Source organism: Mustela lutreola, chromosome 10, assembly GCF_030435805.1.
Source record: "Mustela lutreola isolate mMusLut2 chromosome 10, mMusLut2.pri, whole genome shotgun sequence".
NCBI lineage: Eukaryota > Metazoa > Chordata > Mammalia > Carnivora > Mustelidae > Mustela > Mustela lutreola.
The window spans coordinates 85,148,526-85,168,689 of record NC_081299.1 but is presented as its reverse complement, the minus strand read 5'-3'; the positions used below and the strand labels follow the sequence as shown (position 1 = coordinate 85,168,689).

General features: G+C 41.9%; 1 long non-coding RNA gene across 1 annotated transcript; it reads left to right on the top strand.

Moving 5' to 3' along the window:
• The first annotated feature begins 2,366 nt into the window (after nucleotides 1-2,366).
• Nucleotides 2,367-19,212, top strand: LOC131809863 (uncharacterized). The gene is made up of 3 exons (XR_009345319.1): nucleotides 2,367-2,524; nucleotides 3,708-3,927; nucleotides 17,739-19,212. It is a non-coding gene; the product is annotated as an uncharacterized LOC131809863 (long non-coding RNA).
• Nucleotides 19,213-20,164: the final 952 nt, after the last annotated feature.

Below are 20,164 nucleotides of genomic sequence, written 5' to 3'. Positions count from 1 at the left end.
CGTCTTAGAGCAATCATTTAAAACCATGAATTGTATTGTTTCCCTACTCACAAGCCTCCACTGGCTTTCCATCACACCCAGAGTAAAATCCGTAGCCCTTTCCTTGGCCTGCGAGGCTGGGTTCTCCCTCTGACCTCACTGCCTCCCACTTCTTCCCTTTCTCATCTCCCTCCAATTTTCCTTGAAAACACCGAGAGTGTTCTTGCGGCTTTCTCATGCTGGAGTAAGCTTTTGTCCATATTTCTGTGGGGCTCACCTCTTCAGTTAACTGAAATCTTTGCTCACATTATTAACTCCTCAAATGATTACATGTGATTGTGGTTTGTGTGGGCATAAAACTGGCAGAGGACAATATTAGCATAATTCTTCCAAGATTAGCTAACTATTTGTCATCTCCGTGACTGTTTAGGTTTCATAAGGCACTTTCAACTTTCTACCTCTTCGGCTGTTTTTTTTTTTTTTAAATATTTTATTTATTTATTTGACAGAGATCACAAGGAGGCAGAGAGGCAGGCAGAGAGAGAGAGAGAGAGAGAGAGAGAGGAGGAAGCAGGCTCCCCACTGAGCAGAGAGCCAGACAACACTGGGCTCAATCCCAGGACCCTGGGATCATGACCTGAGCCGAAAGCAGAGGCTTTTAACCCACTGAGCCACCCAGGCGCCCCTTGGCTGTTCTTTTGACACAAAGAAATGTTATATTACTTGGGGAAAAACCCCTAAAGATAGGAGGCTTTTTTTTTTTTTCAAAACCAAACTGCCCTGTGGGATATCCCAAGATCGAATAACTCTTAACAATGCCAGCTATTAGCCTCTCTGGGTGCGGACTGTTAAGATGTAGGACAATCAGAATGAGTCTTATTTAGGTTTTTTAATTTATACATATATTCAGGTAATAAAAAATCCTCTGATAATAACACCGATTTGGAACAGCTATACAGTTATTTCTGTTTTGTTAGTGCCAGATCTATCTACTCTTACTGGATAATGCTATGAATTTCTGTACAGTATGTGTATAAATATATGGGTATGTTTGTGGCCATGTCTACACAGCACTAATTCTTTCTCATTAATGTCTCTCATTTGTAGAAATAATATTCCCCATTTTATTTGATACTTTTCTTTCCTGGGATTTCTCAATAGTGTCAGTTCTGAGCTAGACTGGCTTTACATCAGACCAACTATGATACTTTTAATTAATGTCATGCAGACTCGTTGGGCTGTTAGTACTTAAGAAGAGAAGTCTTTATGAGTGTGTATCTCAGGACACCCTATTCCTTCTCCCTGAGACTCTTACCACTGTTCTAGGAACTGTGGGAAGAATACAATGAACTGTGTGGATCCTTCCTCTTCAGGGCTAGTGCTTTATGCATAGTGCTTTCAGGGTGGGTGGATAGAAAGATACCAGTTACCTACCTCTCCTTCCAATGATCAGACAGAAAGGAAAACGGGTTGTCACTGAGAGAGAGAAATGTGCTTCTCTGTACTCCCAGGTGCTGAGAATATTTCAAATTTCCTAGCATCTACTGCCACCATGTGGGTATTTATAATTACTGCATTTAAACTTGAGTGTTGCCCTGTTTAAGGCTGGTCCTAAGCTGAAATATACAGAATTTAAGTTTTAGTGTCCTTTGGCCTCAGACTGACTCCTGAGTCCCCTCTAGCTTCCCTGTACTCTCAGACTCATGATGAGTTTCCATTATTACTTTTCTCTTCCCTTACGCGGCACTCTGTTAAAGCAGTGCTAGTCAGGCTGCTGATACTCTGAGGAGTTCTAATTTTTGATACTCCAGTTTGAGACAGAGAGACCCAAGATTGTCCCCAGTGAACTCTGTTTCCTGATATTCATGCCTGTGTATCCCTTTCATCTTGAGTGTGCATGGGCCCCGTGACAGAAGTGATGGGACTGGTCCTTCCACAATGACATTACATGGCATTGCAACTTCTGTATTGCTAGCAGACTCTAGAGTGCCTTCTGAGCTCCCTTGCATGAAGCAAGACGCCATGTTGGGGGGGGTACTCAGTGAAAATGGACTCGAGACCACTACTGGCTGTCAGCAGGTAAGAGCTGGAGGCTCCAATCCCACAGGACATAGCCAGTTGAATCCTGCCAAGGACCACATGAACCTGGGAGCAGATGGCTCGAGGGTGGAGCTTTTGGATGAGATGCTAGCCCTGGGTGACACCTTGGTCGCAGCTTCAGGGGAGATCCTGAAGCAGAGGACAAGGTTAAGCTGTGCCCAGATTCTATGTGATAATAAATGTTTGTTGTTTTTAGTTCCTAAATGTGTGGCTATTTGTTCTGCAGCAGTAGCTAATAAATACACAGTTCTTTGGTTTTACTTATGTGACTCCCCTCTTCACAGGAATGCAGTATAGGTCTTTAGAGACCATTCTTGGAAATAAATGGAACTGACAAACACCAAGCTGTGGTATAATTGCCCGTCCCCTCCTACCAAGGTGCTGTTACTGAGTCAGCTTGTGCCTGATTCCTTGTGCCACATTCCTTGTGCCTGAAAACTTTAAGGTAAGTTTTCATTCAGAAAATACTTTGGTGATTCATACAGAGAGAGTGCTGTTGGGAGTGCATATGCAATTCCCCAAATAATCTTGGGTGGGCTTAAATCCAGCCATGGGCACAACTTAGCCAAAATCTATGATCACATACCTTGTCGGATAATTTATCCCCTTCCAGGTGCAGCTACAGTGATTATGACTGATATTAAACTTTATTCTTAACTTTAAGAAATGCTCAGGGCTTAGCCATCAAACACTCAACTAAGAGGACGAAACACTTGACAGAGAGTGCTGAAGGGCAAGGTTGGGGACAGGGAGTGACTCCCTTTATCACAGACCATCAACTTGATTCTGGAATACAACCAGGACTTTTTTTTTTTATAATGGGGGGAGGCAGTTATGTTTTGTCAATGACATGGTTCTAATGAACCAGTCTGAAAGATGTAAAGGACGTTCACCTGTAGTAACTGGTAATTTATTAGCCTAAGCTGCTCCTCGAGATCAGTATCACCTTTTCTCATAAAACATAGTTTTGCGGGGGCGGGGCTTGCCATCAGGATCTGCAGTTTCTAGAATTTAATTTATTCTTTGTAAAAACCAGTGCAGCATTTCCTGCTGTACTCTGTACCTGGTACAGAGGCTTAAATACGTTTAAACTCAAAAAGTGCCCATAAATTATCTTTTTGGCATAACTGAAGTGAGCTTGGTTGTCAGGCATGCTCACTTTCAGCCAAAGGGCGGGGGTTGTCAGCAATCCCTCTTGCTCAGCTGTAGACACCAAGAGTTAAAATCTAAAACAGACAAGACCCCACCCCCCTTAACTCATGTTCTAACTGAAACCCATTGTTCTTATTTCTTATGGCACTTTCTTGAGGCATTGATGAAGATGTTTTGCAATGACTGGAACATTCCAACAGCCATACCAGAAAAGCCCTGAAAGCAAGAGAATGCCTAGAACACCACCTATATCTATCCATTCCTCTGCCCACGATTACATGCTGAACACACATCATCCCTCACCTATGATTGTGTACCCTCTGCCTGCACTCTTGCCTGTACCCCACCCCAGCCTCACCCTATGAAACTCTAGGTGTCCATCTGGTGGGTGGAGAGGTCAGTTGTTGAGCTTTGAGCCTGTCACTTGCCTGGGCTGCCAGCACCTGAAATAAATTTCTCCATTTCTCTTTTCCAAGCCCTCATCTCTTGAGTTACTGGCTTCTCTTGCAACAAATTTATCTGAATTTGCTCAGCAACAGGTGACAAACCCAGCCAGGAGCTATGTTTTCCATTTGCCCAGAGAACCTTCTGGATTTCCTGGAACGGAGCCGTTGGCCAGGGTAGTGCGCCGGGAGTCACACATTGGTTTCCCGAGTCAGCAGCTGGGATGGATCCGTCAGCAATGGAAAAGAGGAGGTTGGTAGTTCTGGACAGTTCTGGGGGCAGACTTGATGGGTCTGTAAACTGATCCTCAAAGCAGAGTACACTCCAATATCCAGCCCCGCACTAGATTCTTCCTGAACATAAGCTTGCTCTTGCTGTGTCCTCTGATAGATGAGTCTTTATTTGCCCCTCTCACTGCTATCCCTGGTCTAGGCATCTCAAAACAAAACAATCTACATTGTCCAAAAAAAGTGTAGAAAACTTAGGCCAGAGGCAATATTTAAATTTAGAGGAGGTGTCATGATGATTCCAAAGGATTATTTTGGTGCAGTAGAGAGAGAGGCACAGACAAAAGCAGATGCACAAACTGGGCCAACATAACAGACACAGAGATGGGTACAGGTGCATTATTTATGGAAACATCTTGTTCATGTTTGGTCCATGCCTTCTCTTGGGACTACATATTCTGGGCCCTTTGGAGATTAATACACATAACTACTTTAGAAATGCCTGCCAAGGGGCGTCTGGGTGGCTCAGTGGGTTAATGCCTCTGCCTTCAGCTCAGGTCATGATCTCAGGGTCCTGAGATCGAGCCCCACATCGGGCTCTCTGCTCAGCAGGGAGCCTGCTTCCCTCTCTCTCTCTCTCTCTCTCTCTGCCTGCCTCTCTGCTTCCTTGTGATTTGTCTGTCAAATAAATAAATAAATAAAATCTTTAAAAAAAAAAAAAAAAAAAAAAAAGAAATGCCTGCCAAGGCCGGGATTGAGGGAGGCTTATTGTGGCCTCCTGTGAATTTGTTAGAGATAATGTAGTCTTTTCCCTTCCTGATGCACAAGTGGTACCATGAGATCTAATGAAAGGTTAGCTGCTAGTTAGGTGCATATGAGCCCTTTGAGGTGTGTGTGAACCCTTTGATTTCATGAGAGTGCTCCTCCCCAAATGTCCCCTTGCTCTATATAATTTGTGGGCTGATGTCTGGACTTTGCGGAGAGTAACTATGCAGCTGCCATGAATCATCCTCCACCCAATCCCCTCCACTGTTAGTTGCCCTGAATAAAACTGTGGAGGCCACCTGGAGTTGCCTGCTTCCTGTTCCAGTCTCAAAGAGACTGTTCCAGTCTCAAAGAGCCTTTTCAGTTTGGGGGATGCTTTATTGTCTCTCCCCCACCTTCCAATACCTGGGACACCCAAAACGGAGTCCCCCTCTTGGTGGGTGTCCAGCCAAAAGACATAACTGAGCCAAAGCATTGGGAAAGGAAGAATCTTACAAATAAAGGAGGACACCAGGGATGGGGGATAGTTCCCAAGGCAGTGTTTCCCAAAACCCGGGAAGTTTTAAGTTAAGGATGCATGTATATTCATGAAGGTGGGCGTGTTCAATGGGGGAATTCAGCATGGGATTGGGGCAAAAGGTGGACTTAAGAGTCCAAGTTTTAGTTGATTGAAATTACAAGGGCTGGCAAGGTTATCAGTCCTCTGGCTCCAGTTGGTCCAGTATCTGAGTTTAAATCCTGCAAAGGTAAATCAAGAATATGTGTCAGGTCAGTTTTTACTTTTGAACCAGCTTTGCGAGTTTTATTGCTGATTTTTTGTTCCTGAGCTGATAGTAGCTGTTCATTGTTGCAATCTTATGTTCCTTTAAAATCATTGTCTACTGGGTTCTATTTTGCAATTTCAACATATCCCAGGAAGTTCTGCAAAAAAAAATGTGCTTGGTCAAATAGTGCTGGGCAGCCATAGATCACAAGATGGCTAGGAGCCTAAGGTGACTTTTCTTCTTTTTCAAGATTTTTTTATTTATTGGAGAGAGCACAAGAGAGGGTTCATGAGCAGGGCGAGGGTCAGAGAGGGAAGCAGGCTCTTCTCTGAGCAGTGAGCCCAGGACTCTGGGATCATGACCTGTGTTAAAGGCAGGTGCTTGGGGCGCCTGGGTGGCTCAGTGGGTTAAGCCGCTGCCTTCGGCTCAGGTCATGATCTTGGGGTCCTGGGATCGAGTCCCGCATCGGGATCTCTGCTCAGCAGGGAGCCTGCTTCCCTCTCTCTCTCTCTCTGCCTGCCTCTCTGTCTACTTGTGAGCTCTGTCAAATAAATGAATAAAATAAAAAAAAAAATAAAGGCAGGTGCTTAACTGACTGAGCCATCCAGGTGCCCCTAAAATGAAATTTCTTTTGTCAAGAAAGCTAAGTCTTATCTTTCTTTCTCCAAGGACTGTCAGGGAACTTTCTTCTTCAAGTTTAACAAACAGTTAAAACCAAAAATAGACAAAACCACTTAACTCACATTCTAACTAAAGCCCATTGTTCTTTTTTTGTTGTTGTTGTTGTAATTTTTAAAAAAGATTTTATTTATTTATTTAACAGACAGAGATCACAAGCAGAGAGAGAGGAAGGGAAGCAGGCTCTCTGCTGAGCAGAGAGCCCAATGCGGGGCTCGATCCCAGGACCCTGGGGTCATGACCTGAGCCGAAGGCAGAGGCTTTAACCCAGTGAGCCACCCAGGCGCCACCAAAGCCCATTATTCTTATTGCTTATGGCACTTTCTTGATGCATTGATGAAGATGTTTGGCAAAGGCTAGAAAATTCCAATTGCCAAGCCAGAAAAGGCCAGATAGCAACAGAATGGTTAGAAGAGGTCTCATTCTCTGCTAAATACATACCAACCCCCACCCATGATCACACACCCTCTGCCTACTCTCTTGCACGTACCCACCCCAACCTCTCCCTGTAAGACTCTAGGTATCCATCTTGCGGGTACAGAGATTCAGTTGCTAAGGCCTGAAACTGCCACCTTCCCTTGCTATCCGCGCCCAAAATAAATTTCTTCCTTTCTCTTTTCCAAACCCTGATCTCTTGAGTTACTGGCTGCTCTTGTGATGAGTTTATCTGAGTCCGTTCAGCAGGTGTGTTGGCAAACTCAGGAACTATTCTTTTGATTTGTCCCCCCTCCTGGGGAATCCCCATGATGGAGCAGGTGGTCATAGCAAGTGTGCCTGGACTTACCTTTCATTTCCTGAGTGAGTGGCTAAGATAAATCAGCTGTAATAGATCTGTTGGAAACGGGACCCCTAATTCTTTCGGCTTACAATAGCGAGCTGGAAGTTGGGTCAGTTTTTAGAGCACCAAGACAAGAGGTACAAAGACTAGACCTATCAGAAGACCCAGCATGTTCAAATTTATGTGCGGGAGTAGTTGGGCTTAAGGGTTGGAAATTGGAGGAAGTGTATAGATTATTTATTAATTAGTCATTTTATTAATCAATTAATTAAACAACCTTTTTGTTTTAGTTGTTTGCTAAGCAGAGGAGTCATAAGGTCTAGTAAGATATAGATCAAGCCCACAGTGATTTTATAGTTTCCTATGGAAAAAAGGTGAGCATAATAAGTTAACTGAAGGTTAAAAAAAAGTAAGTTAACTGAAGGGAAAGTAGGAGGGCAGGAAGGAGGTGGTTAGAGGAAAATGCGGGGGCCGGTGTTTGGAGGTTGGGTAAATGGATGAAGGGGATGTTGGGGAGAAAAAATTTTTCTCTGTACTTCAAAGTATTTTTAACTGGTCTAGGAATTAAATTGACAGGAGACACGTTAACAGGAGAAGGTCAAATTTCTCCATTATTAGGTGGGACTCCACAAGAATATGAGGCCCAAAGGCAGTCAGGTACTTGAAGCTTATGTGCCATCCAGAACTAAGGAGAGAGGGGTGGGCGTAGGGGACCTCAAAGGGAAAAAAAGCAATTCACAGGAAGATGAAAATGAATAAATGTGTGACAAACAAATGTCTGCTGGGCCTACAAAACCAATGGGATTCAGAGAGGAATTTTAACAAACAGACTTTGCTAGGTTCCTTGCAGTCGGCCACACAAAGTTTGCAACATACCGTATCTATCTATGATGATAGTTCCTTTCCTAGAACAGTTCTAACTAAATTTTTTCAGGCAGTGATAGGGAATTACAAAGGTTCTTCCTGATCCTTTTGTTTCTTGTGCAAAAAAATCAGTTAAAAAATAATCCATATTCTGGGTTGCCTGGGTGGCTCAGTCAGTTAGGTATCTGCCTTCAGCTCAGGTCATGATCTCTGGGTCCTGGGATAGAGCCCCGTGTTGGGCTCCTTGCTCAGCAGGGAGTTTGCCTCTCCCCCTGCTCATGTGCTTTCTCTCTGTCTCAAATAAATAAAATAAAATCTTAAAAAAAAAATCCACATGCCAAAAAAGATATATTTTGGGGTGGCAAATTCTGCTCCCCTAGGAGTCAAAAGGTACAAACTTAATAAATAATAAATGTCATTGAGATATAATGTGTAGCATGGTGACTACAGCTAATTTGGAGATTGCTAAGGGAGATCTTAAAAGTTCTCCTTACAAGAAAATAAATTCTATAACTTTGTGTGGTAATAGATATTAATTAGACTGATTGTGCTGATCCTTTCACACTATATACAAATATCAGATTATGTTGTATAGCTGAAATTTACATGTTGTATATCAGTTACATCTCAGAAAAAAGTAATAATAGCATTGTTTACTCAACAGAGAGTTTTTATTTTATTATAAATTTATTTTATTTAAATTCAATTAATTAACATACAGTGTATTATTAGTTTCAGAGGTAGAGGTCAGTGATTCATCAGTTATATATAACACCCAGTGCTCATTACATCATGTGCCCTCCTTAATGCCCATGACCCAGTGACCCCATCCTCCCACCCTCCTCCCCTCCAGCAACCCTCAGTTTGTTTCCTATAGTTAAGGGTCTTTTATGGATTGTCTCTCTTTTTGATTTTGTCTTATTATATTTTTCCCTCCCTTCCTCTATGATCCTCTGTTTTGTTTCTTAAATTCTACATATGAGTGAAATCATATGATAATTGTCTTTCTCTGATTGACTTATTTCACTTAGCATGATACTCTCTAGTTCTATCCATGTCATTGCAAATGGAAGATTTCATTTTTTTGATGACTGAGTACTATTCCATTGTGTATGTACAGACACACCCCACATCCTTTTTTTTTTTTTTTTTAAATTTAATTTACTCATTTGAAAGAGAGGGTGCACAGGAAAGCATGATCAGTAGGGAGGGTCAGAAGGAGAAGAAGCAGCACACACCCCACTGAGCAGGGACACCACCACCCCTCTCCCTCCCCCACCCTGGATGCGGGGCTCAATCCCAGGATCTCAGGATCATGACCTGAGCCAAAGGCAGATGCTTAACTGACCAAGCCACCCAGGTGCCCCCAAACCTTCTTTATCCGTTAATCTGTTGATGGACATTTGTGCTCTTTCCACAGTTTGGCTACTGTAGACATTGCTCTTATAAATATTGGGGTGCAGGTGCCCCTTCAGATCACTAGATTTGTATCTTTGAGGTAAATAACTAGTAGTGCAATTGCTGGGTCATAAAGTAACTCCATTTTCAACTTTCTGAGGAACCTCCATGGTGTTTTCCAATGTGGCTGCTCCAGCTTGCATTCCCACCAACAGTGTAGGAGGGTCTCCCTTTCTCTGCATCCTTGACAACATCTGTCATTTCCTGACCATTTAATTTTAGCCATCTGTCAGGTGTGAAGTGGTATCTCATTGTGGTTTTAAATTCTATTTCCAGAGTGATGTTGAACATTTTTTCATGTTTATGTTGGCCATTTATTTCCCTGTCTTCTTTGGAGAAATGTCTGTTCATTTCTTCTGCCCATTTCTTGATTGGGTTATTTTTTCTTTGGGTATTGAGTTTGGTAAATTCTTTACCGATATTGGATACTGGCACTTTATCTGGTAAGACACTTGCAAATATCTTCTCCCATTCACCCAACAGGTTGTCTTTAGGTTTTGCCTACTGTTCCCTTTGCTGTGCAAAGGTCTTTATCTTGATGAAGTCTCAATAGTTCCTTTTGCCTTTGTTTCCCTTGCCTTTAGAGATGGTTCTAGCAAGAAGTTGCTGCAGCTGTCCAAGGTCAGAGAGGTTGCTGCCAGTGTTCTCTGTTAGGATTTTGATAGATTCCTGTCTCACATTTAAGTGTTTCATCCATTTTGACTTTATTTTTGTCTATGGTGTAAGGAAAAAGTCCAGTTTCATTCTTTTGCATGTAGTTGTCCAGTTTTCCCAGGACCATTTGTTGAAGAGATGGTCTTTTCTCCATTGGATATTGTTTTCCTGCTTTGTCAAAGGTTAGTTGGCCACAGAGTTGAGGGTCCATTTCTGGGTTCTCTGTACTATTCCATTGATCTCTTTGTCTGTTTTTAATGCCAGTACCATAGTGTCTTGATTTTCACAGGTTTGTAATAGAGCTTGTAGTCCAGAACTGTGATGTCATTGCTTTGGGTTTTTTTCCAACCTTCATTTGGCTACTCAGGGTCCTTTTTGATTCCATACAATTTTTTTTTAAGATTTTATTTATTTATTTGACAGATAGAGATTACAAGTAGGCAGAGAGGGAGAGAGAAGAGGAAGCAGGCTTCCTGCTGAGCAGAGAGCTCGATGTGGGGCTTGAACCCAGGACTCTGGGATCATGACCCAAGCCAAAGGCAGAGACTTTAACCCACTGAGCCACCCAAGTGCCACTCCACGCAAATTTTAGGGTTATTTGTTCCAGCTATGTGAAAAATGTTGATGGTATTTTGATAGGGATTACACTGAATGTATAGATTCTTCCAGGTAGCAGAGACATTTTTACAATATTTGCTCTTCCAATCCACTCAATAGAAATTTTTTGAGTTCAAGTATTTTTACTTAATTTTTTCCTTTGTGTTGCCTCACTTTATTTATTTTTTTTTTAAATTTATTTATTTGAGAGAGAGTGGGGAAACGAGCAGGAGGGGCAGAGGAGAAGGAGAGAGAATCACAATGGACTCCACACTGAGTGTGGAGCCCAGTGTGGGGCTTGATCTCAGGACCCTGAGATCACAACCTGAGCTGAAACCGAAAGTCAAATGCCCAAGTCCTTTGTGTTGTTTTATTGAGTTTGATTTCAACTTGATATTGGCAGAGGAAAATAAGTACAAAAACAAAGAATAGGTAACTTTGGCTAAGAGAAATATCGGTCTTTATAATTAAACTGTTTTACCAAAGCTAAAAATATGTATAGATGTTCTTTATAGAGCTTAAAATCTGAGGAGAGGCATTTAGGTTATAGGTTAACTATAGGTTAACTATAATAGTTATCAACCTAACTATTAGGTTGAAACTTTATTTCCAACTAATTGTGAGACTTCAGGTCAGTCATATAACTTCCCGAATCTTTATAACTTTCCTGATCTTTAAAGTAGATGTGTACGGGGAGAAAGAAAAATAAGAAAAGAAAATGAAGGGAACACAGAAGAAACATGTGGTGGGACAGTCCAGAGACATGAACCTGCCTGAAACATCTGGATCACTGCAAAGCATTTTCAGTGGTAGGAGCTGGAGGGGCAAGCAGCAATCATATTCTCAAGGGCTTTGAGTGATGTATGTAGAGGTGGAAAAATAATTTTCCCTCTACCATGTAAGGGTTAAGGACAGGCTGTCCCAAGATGGGATACTTTGGCATGAAGATTATTTTGAGTTAAAAAGCAACCAAACCCAGTAGATTCAGGAAAAGCTCTCTACCTCCCCCTAAACTGCCTAAAAATAGTATAGATAATTTGCTTTAGGAAATTTATCACCATAGATAACTTCATTATAATATGAACTAGGTACAGTAGGCAGGGAGGAACCTAGCTAGTTCTTTGATCAAAGTCCTCCATGTCCCATTGTTACTGAGTGGTGCAGCAAACCATTGTTTACCAAATATTTATTCTTTTTCATCTTTTTTTGAATTACATTCCTTCTTTTTGAAGTTCCCAGACCCCTATGCCCTTCTCCATAGTTCAGGATGACATATATATCTAATTCTGCCTGTTTTTGAAATGTCCACATCTGTGTGGATTTCTTATATGGAAGAAATTAAGTTTGCTTTTCTCCCATTATTCTGTCCTATCTATGTCAAGTTGATTTTTTTGTCCAGCTAGAAGGGTCTTGAAATGGACAGGAAATTTTTGCTCTCCAACACCTGGTGTGGTTGGTGGCAAGATACTTTTAACTTGTTGGATGTCATTCACCCCAGACACTGCTGTAGCTGAGAGATACATGGCAAATAGTTGGCAGAAGGTAAGATTTCTTACCATGTCAGTTTCCGGGAATCGCTGTCTGTGGAATCTGAAGGAGAGAGGTGGTATCTTCTTTCTCTCTTTCTAAATTTAGATTAGCAGGAGAAAATGCTTTTGGAATCAGTTCCTTGGTCTCAGTGACTCTTTGTTTGAAATTAGTAGATTATTCTCGTTTTTGATCCATTTCCTCCTAGGGATGGTCTTTGTATCTCTTCGTGTCTTTATGTCTTATGTCATTAAAAGGACAGAAGTCGGGCACAGCCTTATAATCCTGCTGTTGGAGCTGACCCCACAGACTGGTAAATTCACAGTTCTCATCAGACCAGAGTCTGCTTAGACAAACTTTGCTGTGGCTTACAGTTTGTTGCTGAGGGACAACTTGGGAGCCAAAGCTGCAAAATTGGTGGGCATAGATTGAACACTTAATAGCTGTTAGAACACTTGCCACCGCAAGAAGACTCCCCTGTTAGGATAAGTTGGTCATGGGTTAGATGGGCTGGGACTCCCATGGGTTGGGAATGGGTTAGACTGACACTAGGTCACCTGCCAAACTCACGAAAAACTTCCTTGCAAAGAGGAACACTGTAAAACAACACACAACCCTATGACACATCCCTCTGAAGTATGAGTTTGGCACCAAGAGACCAAAGACTTAACTAAAGTTGTTAAAGTGCATCTATTTTTCCTTTGGTCTTGTTCTGTGTCCTAAGGGCTTGGGTTTTTGACTAGTGAGAATATCCTCTTTGGTCTCTACTATCTGGAGCTTGTACTTAGTGGGATGCCCCGGGGTGGCCACTTGCATAGACTGGGGATCTGAGTTTCTTTCTCTCTCCAGTTGTGCCATCTCACAGGAGTGTTTGCCACGAGAGATTCTAGCCCAGAGGGGCCTTTGTTGTCTGAATGTTTGTTGCTTGTTAGTGCTGGAAAGTCTCATTCCAGAAACTTCTGCCCAGTGTCAGAGGTCAGGGGGTCTGTGACTGGAGGGGTCTCAGGATTTCATGGGAGACTGGAGGAGACACTGTTTTCACCATGGCATCCTCACTTATTGTACAGCAAAGGGTTTTTGCTTACTTAGATTAATTTTGGGAGTAAACTTTTGGATCATGGGGACTACATCATCTCTGCTCTCTCTGAATGCCTTTGCATCTTTGGTTAAGCCATTAAAAGGCTGATTGGTTTGAGTTGCTATTAATAGATCCTACTCATCGATGACTAAGTGATGGATCCTTTAAATTGGCTATGTTTTTAAAGAATTACATATTTTATGGAGAGCTTTCAATTGTCTTATTAGTATAATAGCTAGCCTCAGGGACTCCCTTGACGAATGAAAAGAACAATAAAAATCAGACTTAAGATATGAATATAAATGTTTGCATCTAATGTAAATTCCTCTTCTTAAAATCCAGCCTTATCTACCAGTTTTAACTTTTCTTCCCCTACAAGATTTACAGGGGGCACTCCAGCCTAATCTCTATGTTTGAAGAATACAGGTTGTTCATATAGATGTTGGATGCCAGGAAATGAATTTAACAAAATCGTCTGAGACTGGCATTAAGGCTCACTTTACTCCTATCTTCCAGGGCTCTGTGATCAAGGCATTCCTATGCAATGTCCTTTGCTGGTGTATTGTAGCTCCCCCACTGTATCTCCTGGAGAGTAACAGGTCTTTTAAATTATAAGGCCTTTTACCTCTATTTTCAAAAGATCTTACCAAATTTAGAGAGCAATGCAAAAGATTATTTGACTGTATTCACAACTTCCCCTTCATATAGGAAAAAGATGACCAAAATTTCTTTTAGGACTTCCTACAAATGATCTGCAAAAGGCTAATATTCAGGGGCTAATAGAAACCAAGGTTAAAATAGTACACCCAGAACAAAGGCTTTTGTTAAAATGCTTTACACAGATTTTACAAAGATAAATCTTTTGATTCTCACTTTAGTTAAAAACTCTCTCATATACAAAAGAAGAGTGAATTTAGTTTAAAAAGGAACTATTATGGCTGTAGTTTCAGTTATTTCGGGAATTAGAAACAACTGTTTTTGCCTTACAAAGTTCTACAAAACCAAAAATGCAGCTCTAGAAACAAGTCAAAGCCCATCTATTTTTACCAATCCCCAAACCTTGCCTGTTCTTCTCAAAATGTTTGTGGATATTATAAAAGATCATGATATTGGAATAAAATTGTCCAATACTTGCAAAAAAAGAAAGATTTTACATTATTCTTCTATCCCTTGAAATTATAAATCTTATCTTGTCTTTAAAATGTAAGCATAGTCCATAATCTCCTGAAACTGAAGGGGGGAAAAAAAGGAGATGGGGGTGGTGGCGGAGGGAAGGGGTGGGGTGGAGAAACCTTTTAAAAATACAAATTGCCCAGATTCTAGCACCTCCAAAAGACAGACATGCTCTAAATATCCACCTTGGAGAAAACTAAGACACTCCATCTGTGCTTTTATCATGTAAATTTTCTACCCTAGCTTTGCTAGTACCTAAGAGCCATTCTTTGAAACCCAAATTTTAGGGAGAGCTGTTTCTTTGAGGGGGAAAAAAAAGTGTCTTTGGAAATTGGACCTTTACTACCCTCTTCACAAATATTAGTAAAACCAGTATTAGATTTTGGTTGCATCTTGGTTGTGTATTTGTATGTGTGTCCAGATATGTTGTAGATGTGAAATATTTTCTCTACATCTGGCATTGCTAAAATTAATTTGTAAAAGAGTTCTGCTTGATTAAAGACAAGCACTTGTAAGAATTTGGTATTCTAAAACTAACCTAAATGTTTTCCAAGTTCCCATGATCAAGGGAAAATATTCAGTATTGAAGCTAATTTAAGATTGTTGGTTTAATTGAAAGAGATATGTCTTTATAGTTATCAGCATTAAATATAAAACTTTTATTCTGCTTATATATAAAAGTCAAATAAGTTTATGTTGTTTCTGTTGTAAAATTTGTCAGAAAGAAAGAATAATGATTGACATTGTCTAATGTCTCATGAAGCTTTATGGGTAGTCTAAATAAACATTATTGTAAATAAAATAGACATTTAATAAGAAGATTTGCAGGCAAAACTTTTTTTTTTTTTGAGTAGGCAAACCTTTAAATGGTTCCCAAAATCTTTGGTAACCTGACACTTTAAAGTTGTGCTGACGTAAGTGATGAGTAAAGTTATATTCATTAAATATCTTGATCATTTTCAAATAAGAAAGTAATGAAACATTAGGTACTGAACATGGTTTATCTACTTTTATTACAGAGAAGTTAAAGATAAATTTATGTCTTTTAGTAAACATGTCTTAATGCTTATAAAAAGATCATATTATGGGGCGCCTGGGTGGCTCAGTGGGTTAAGCCGCTGCCTTCGGCTCAGGTCATGATCTCAGGGTCCTGGGATCGAGTCCCGCATCGGGCTCTCTGCTCAGCAGGGAGCCTGCTTTCTCCTCTCTCTCTCTCTCTGCCTGCCTCTCTGCCTACTTGTGATCTCTCTCTCTGTCAAATAAATAAATAAAATATTAAAAAAAAAAGATCATATTATGAAAAAGCACATTTCTAGAAAGTATGAAATATATTCATAAACTTGCCAACCCAAAGAATTCTGGTGTGAGAGTTCACAATTGGTTATGTAGGGGCACCCCAAGGGCAGGCCACCCCACGATGGGTCACTTTGGTGGCATCGATGACGTTTTAGAATGTAGGTGAGGTCCGGAGCTGACCACCAAGAACAAATTCTTAAGACCTCTCTGGTGCAAAAGGTGATTTTATTAAAGCACTGGGCAGGACCCGTGGGCAGAAAGAGTTGCTGCTCTGGGCTTGTGAGGAGCGGTCACTTATATACTTGCAAGTTGGGAGGGGTCAGGGATAGCGTAAGTCTCTAAGGAATTTTGGAAGCAAGGTTTCCAGGCCCTTGAGGGACTAGCTGTTGTTGGGAAAGGTCACTTATTACCCTCTAATAAGCCTCAGTCATGAGTCCCTTCAGATGTATATCGGTGGGCCATATGATTGGGGATGATTGCCAAAACAGATCCTGGGCAGTGGAGAGATATAGGAAGTTTCCAAAGGAATTTTTATACGTTAAAGTAGACTTACAGGATCCTGATTGTGGTGGGAGAGGCGGTCAGGCTAGGATTGCCTTTTGCCTTTAGCAAACTATAAAGGTGGAGGCAGTGGAATCCCTAGGGGAATGTCACTCTGCCTGTTTCAAGGACTTGTCAGTGGGCTCTAGGTAGTAAGGAAATTTAATAACTTTTCTTCTGCCTCTGTTTTCCACATCAGCATGAATATTATTTTTTTTTAAGATTTTATTTATTTATTTGACAGACAGAGATCATAAGTAGGCAGAGAAGCAAGCAGAGAGAGGAGGAAGCAGGCTCCCTGCTGAGCAAAGAGCCTGATGCGGGGCTCGATCCTTGGACTCTGGGATCATGACCTGAGCCAAAGGCAGAGGCTTTAACCCACTGAACCACCTAGGTGCCCCAGCATGAATATTAGTTTGAGTCAAAAGCCAGAAGATTCAGGAAAAGCTCTTTATTATCCTCCTCAACTGCCTGCTTGTACCAAGAAGAGAGCTATTAACAGAGATTCCTCTTGAATCTCTTTACCTGAGAAATTTATCTGCATAATAGGGGAACCTTTGTTTTCTACACATCTCCTCTGACCTTCCTGGCAATGGTCCTTCTCCCTCCTGCATCCTCAAACCCCTTACCCTTCTCCTAGGCTCACATAAGCTTCCTATTGCTTCACTGCCTTTGGACTTTCCTGTCCGTGGTGGATTCCTTGTACATACTAAATGAAATGTGATTTTCTCCTACTACTCTGTCTCATGTCAATTTGATTCTTAGTCCAGCTAGAAGGGCCTTGAAGGGGACAGGAAATATTTCTATCCTTCCTTTCCTCATAAAAAACCCTCACTTTTCACCCTGCAAGTGGGACACAACTTGGATTACTCCCTGTATCTGGGCTCCCTAAATTGCGATACTCTGACTGCAAATAAAACACTTGTTTGCCTCATGGTGTCTCTTTAGGATGCAGTTTTTGAATGTAGGTGAGGGTCGGTGGGGTGAGGTCTGGAGCCGACGACCAAGGAAGAGTTCTTGAGATGTCTTTGGTGCAAAATGGTGGTTTATTAAAGCACGAGGACAGGACCTGCGGGGCAGAAAGAGCTGCTGCGCTGCGGTTGTGAGGGGTGACTGATTATAAAAGATCGGTTTGGGGGAGGTAAGGAAAAAGGGAGGTTTTCAAAAGAACTTTCATATGCTAAAGAGAACCTTCAAGATACCAGAGGCCTTGCCAGCATCAAGTTAAGGTTGTTTGTCCCTCTAGTAAGGCATTAACATTAAGACATTGGGGAGCTTCCCTCTGGAAGTTAGGTTATTGAAAAGAATGGGTATTTAGAGCGTTGGGTGTTATACACAAACCATGAATCATGGAAAACTACATCAAAAACTAATGATGACTAATGGTGACCTATGTAACATAATAAAAAATAATAAGCATAGTAAGAAAAAAAAAGATTGCTTTTTTTCCTTGTAAATCACTAAGGCATTTGTAAACTGAGGGAGGCTCTTGTCCAGCAGGACTGTAATTTCTACATTTGTTTTTTCCTTCCCTTAGTTTTAGGGTAAGCAGGAGTGCCTGAGGAATGTCACATATATCCCACCTTGGAAGGGGGGGGTTGTTTGTGGGGTGTCAGCTTGTGTTTTGTCCGCAGCTTGCCCTCTGCTCCCTCATTTATTTTCAGGTTAAATAGTCCATACAGGAGGCTGAGTATACAGTACCAGAGCCATTGGAAGAAACTAGGAGAAGGTGGAGTCACAGATGCTAAGAAAATAATATCAAGAAACTCGGGAGTGACCAACGGTATCCAGTGCCACAAGAAAATCAAGATGAGAGAAAATTATCTTTTGAGGTGGAGAAGGCTTACATTTTAATTGAAGCACCGTGTTGTTACCCGACGCTCAGTAAGCCTGTGTCTGAGACACCGGTTTTGAAACAAAAGAAGCAGCCCTAGGAGCCTTGGTGGCTCAGTCAGTTAAGTGTCTGCCTTCCTCTGAGGTCATGGTCTCAGGGTCCTGGGATACTGTTAGGTCGGCGGGCTCTGGGAGTGCAGGAGGAACAATAGAAATGACCTCCGGTCCCGCCATCTTCCAGCCTCCTCCCCTGCTTTCCTTCACCCTTGACTCTCCCGCCAAAAGGATGTATGCCCAGGTCACGCCTCCATAGGTAACCCGATACCTATGCAGGAAACAGATAAAAGACTCCCGCCAACTCCCTCCCAGTGCGACTTCCCCCACTCTGCTTTCCAGAGTCTGGGGAACCTCGCCTGAGGGTGCCCACCTCCTCCCAGAGCAACTTTCCTGGCTCCCCTTCTCCTGAGCCCTGAAACTTCATGGGAGAGTGTCTTTAATAAATCTTGCCTTGCACCCACTTCGCCTGGTGTTGTGTTTATCTCACCTGTAAAACCTTACAGATAGAGCCCTGCATCAGGCTCCCTGCTCGGTGGGGAGTCTGCTTCTCCCTCTCCCTCTGCTGCTCTCTCTCTCAGGTAAATAAATAAAAAAATCTTAAAAAAAAAAAAAAGAAAAGAAAAAAGAAAGGCAGCCCAGGAAGAAGGCAGGGGATTATTCCCAAAGCTGCCTTGCTTACGTTGAGCCTAGGGACAGATTATATATGTTTGGGGAAGGAAATGAGTTCGTGAGAGGAGGGTGCAGTGTTTCTTGAAACCTTCAGGGAGGGTGGCTTGAAACAGTTTGGAGGTGTGCATTCTTTCAGACAATGAGGAGCCATTTGGGACCTGGTACGATTAGGTATGTCAGATAATTCAAGACAAATGTTACTGTTTGGTCCCCTTTAGGTTTCTACAATCAGTGGGTGAGCAGGAAGTTGCAGGAAGTTGGAGTGAAAAAAGCAAAGTTAATGATTAATAAGATGTGCATAAAACTGTAATTAAGTAGGGAAAAAACAGAACGTGGAGCGAAGTGAATAATGCAACTAATACAACTAGAGTTGTACTCATGCTTTGAAAACAGGTCTAGGAACCAAGCATCTGGCCTCACCTCCTGCTTATATTCTTCTGCCTGGTCTAGTGGCTCTACCAGAAATTTCTACGTGTTTACTTTGTGCCTTCAGATACTCAAAGTTCATGTGCAGCTGCATATTTAGATCTATTGATTAACTTGGCAGTATTTGGTAACGAGCAGGATGACTGGGTTGATTCTCCAACAGGTCACCCGCTTTAATGCAAAGCTAGTCTGATAATAAGCGCGGTCCTGTCACTCAGAGCTAGGAGATAACAGAAAGTATGTACAGATCTCCCACAACTTACTGTTACTGATCTATCATAGCTGCTAACCTAGAACATGAATAGGGAAGCCCTGGCCAGCTGCTGTGACAGCCCCTCAGTCCCAGCGAATCCCCTGGGGGCTGGAAAGCTTAGCTCCTGGCTGGGATTGCCAACACTCTTGCTGAAAAACTTGAATAAACTAACTGGTCACCAGAGAAGCTGATCACTCGAGAGGCTGGGGTTTAGAAAAGAGAAAGGGAGAAATTTATTTCAGGTGCTGGCAGCCTGGGCAGGTGGCAGGCTCAAGCCTTAATAATCAACTTTTTTGCCTTCCAGATGGACACCTTAAGTTCTACAGGGAGAGGTTCAGGGGGGTATACGCATACTTCAGTATGACCAGTGTCTTTATAAAATGGGGAAATCTAGGTACAGAGACATACACAGAGGGTGTCATATAAATGAGACACAGGGAGAAGATAGCCACCTACACGTCAAGGAGGGATATATGGAACAGATCCTTCCCTCACAGCCCTTAGAAGAAACCTATGCTAACACCTTGATTTCAAATCTCTAGCCTCCAAACAATGACTTTCTGTCATTTAAGCCACCCAGTTTCGGGTACTTTGTTTGGCAGTCCTACAAAACTAATATAAGTGGTTTTCAGGGTAGGAGGTGAGGCAAGGGTTAACTACAGTGGGTCACAAAGGAACTTTTTGAGGTGATGGAAATGCTCTATGTCTTGATTGTGATGGTTACATGATTGATGGAATGTGTTTGTCAGAAATCACAGAACTCCATGCTAAAAAGGGAAAATATTATTCCTTGTAGAATTATACCTCTAGGAACCTGACTTGAATATATTAACAGAAAAACTAGATTAAAAA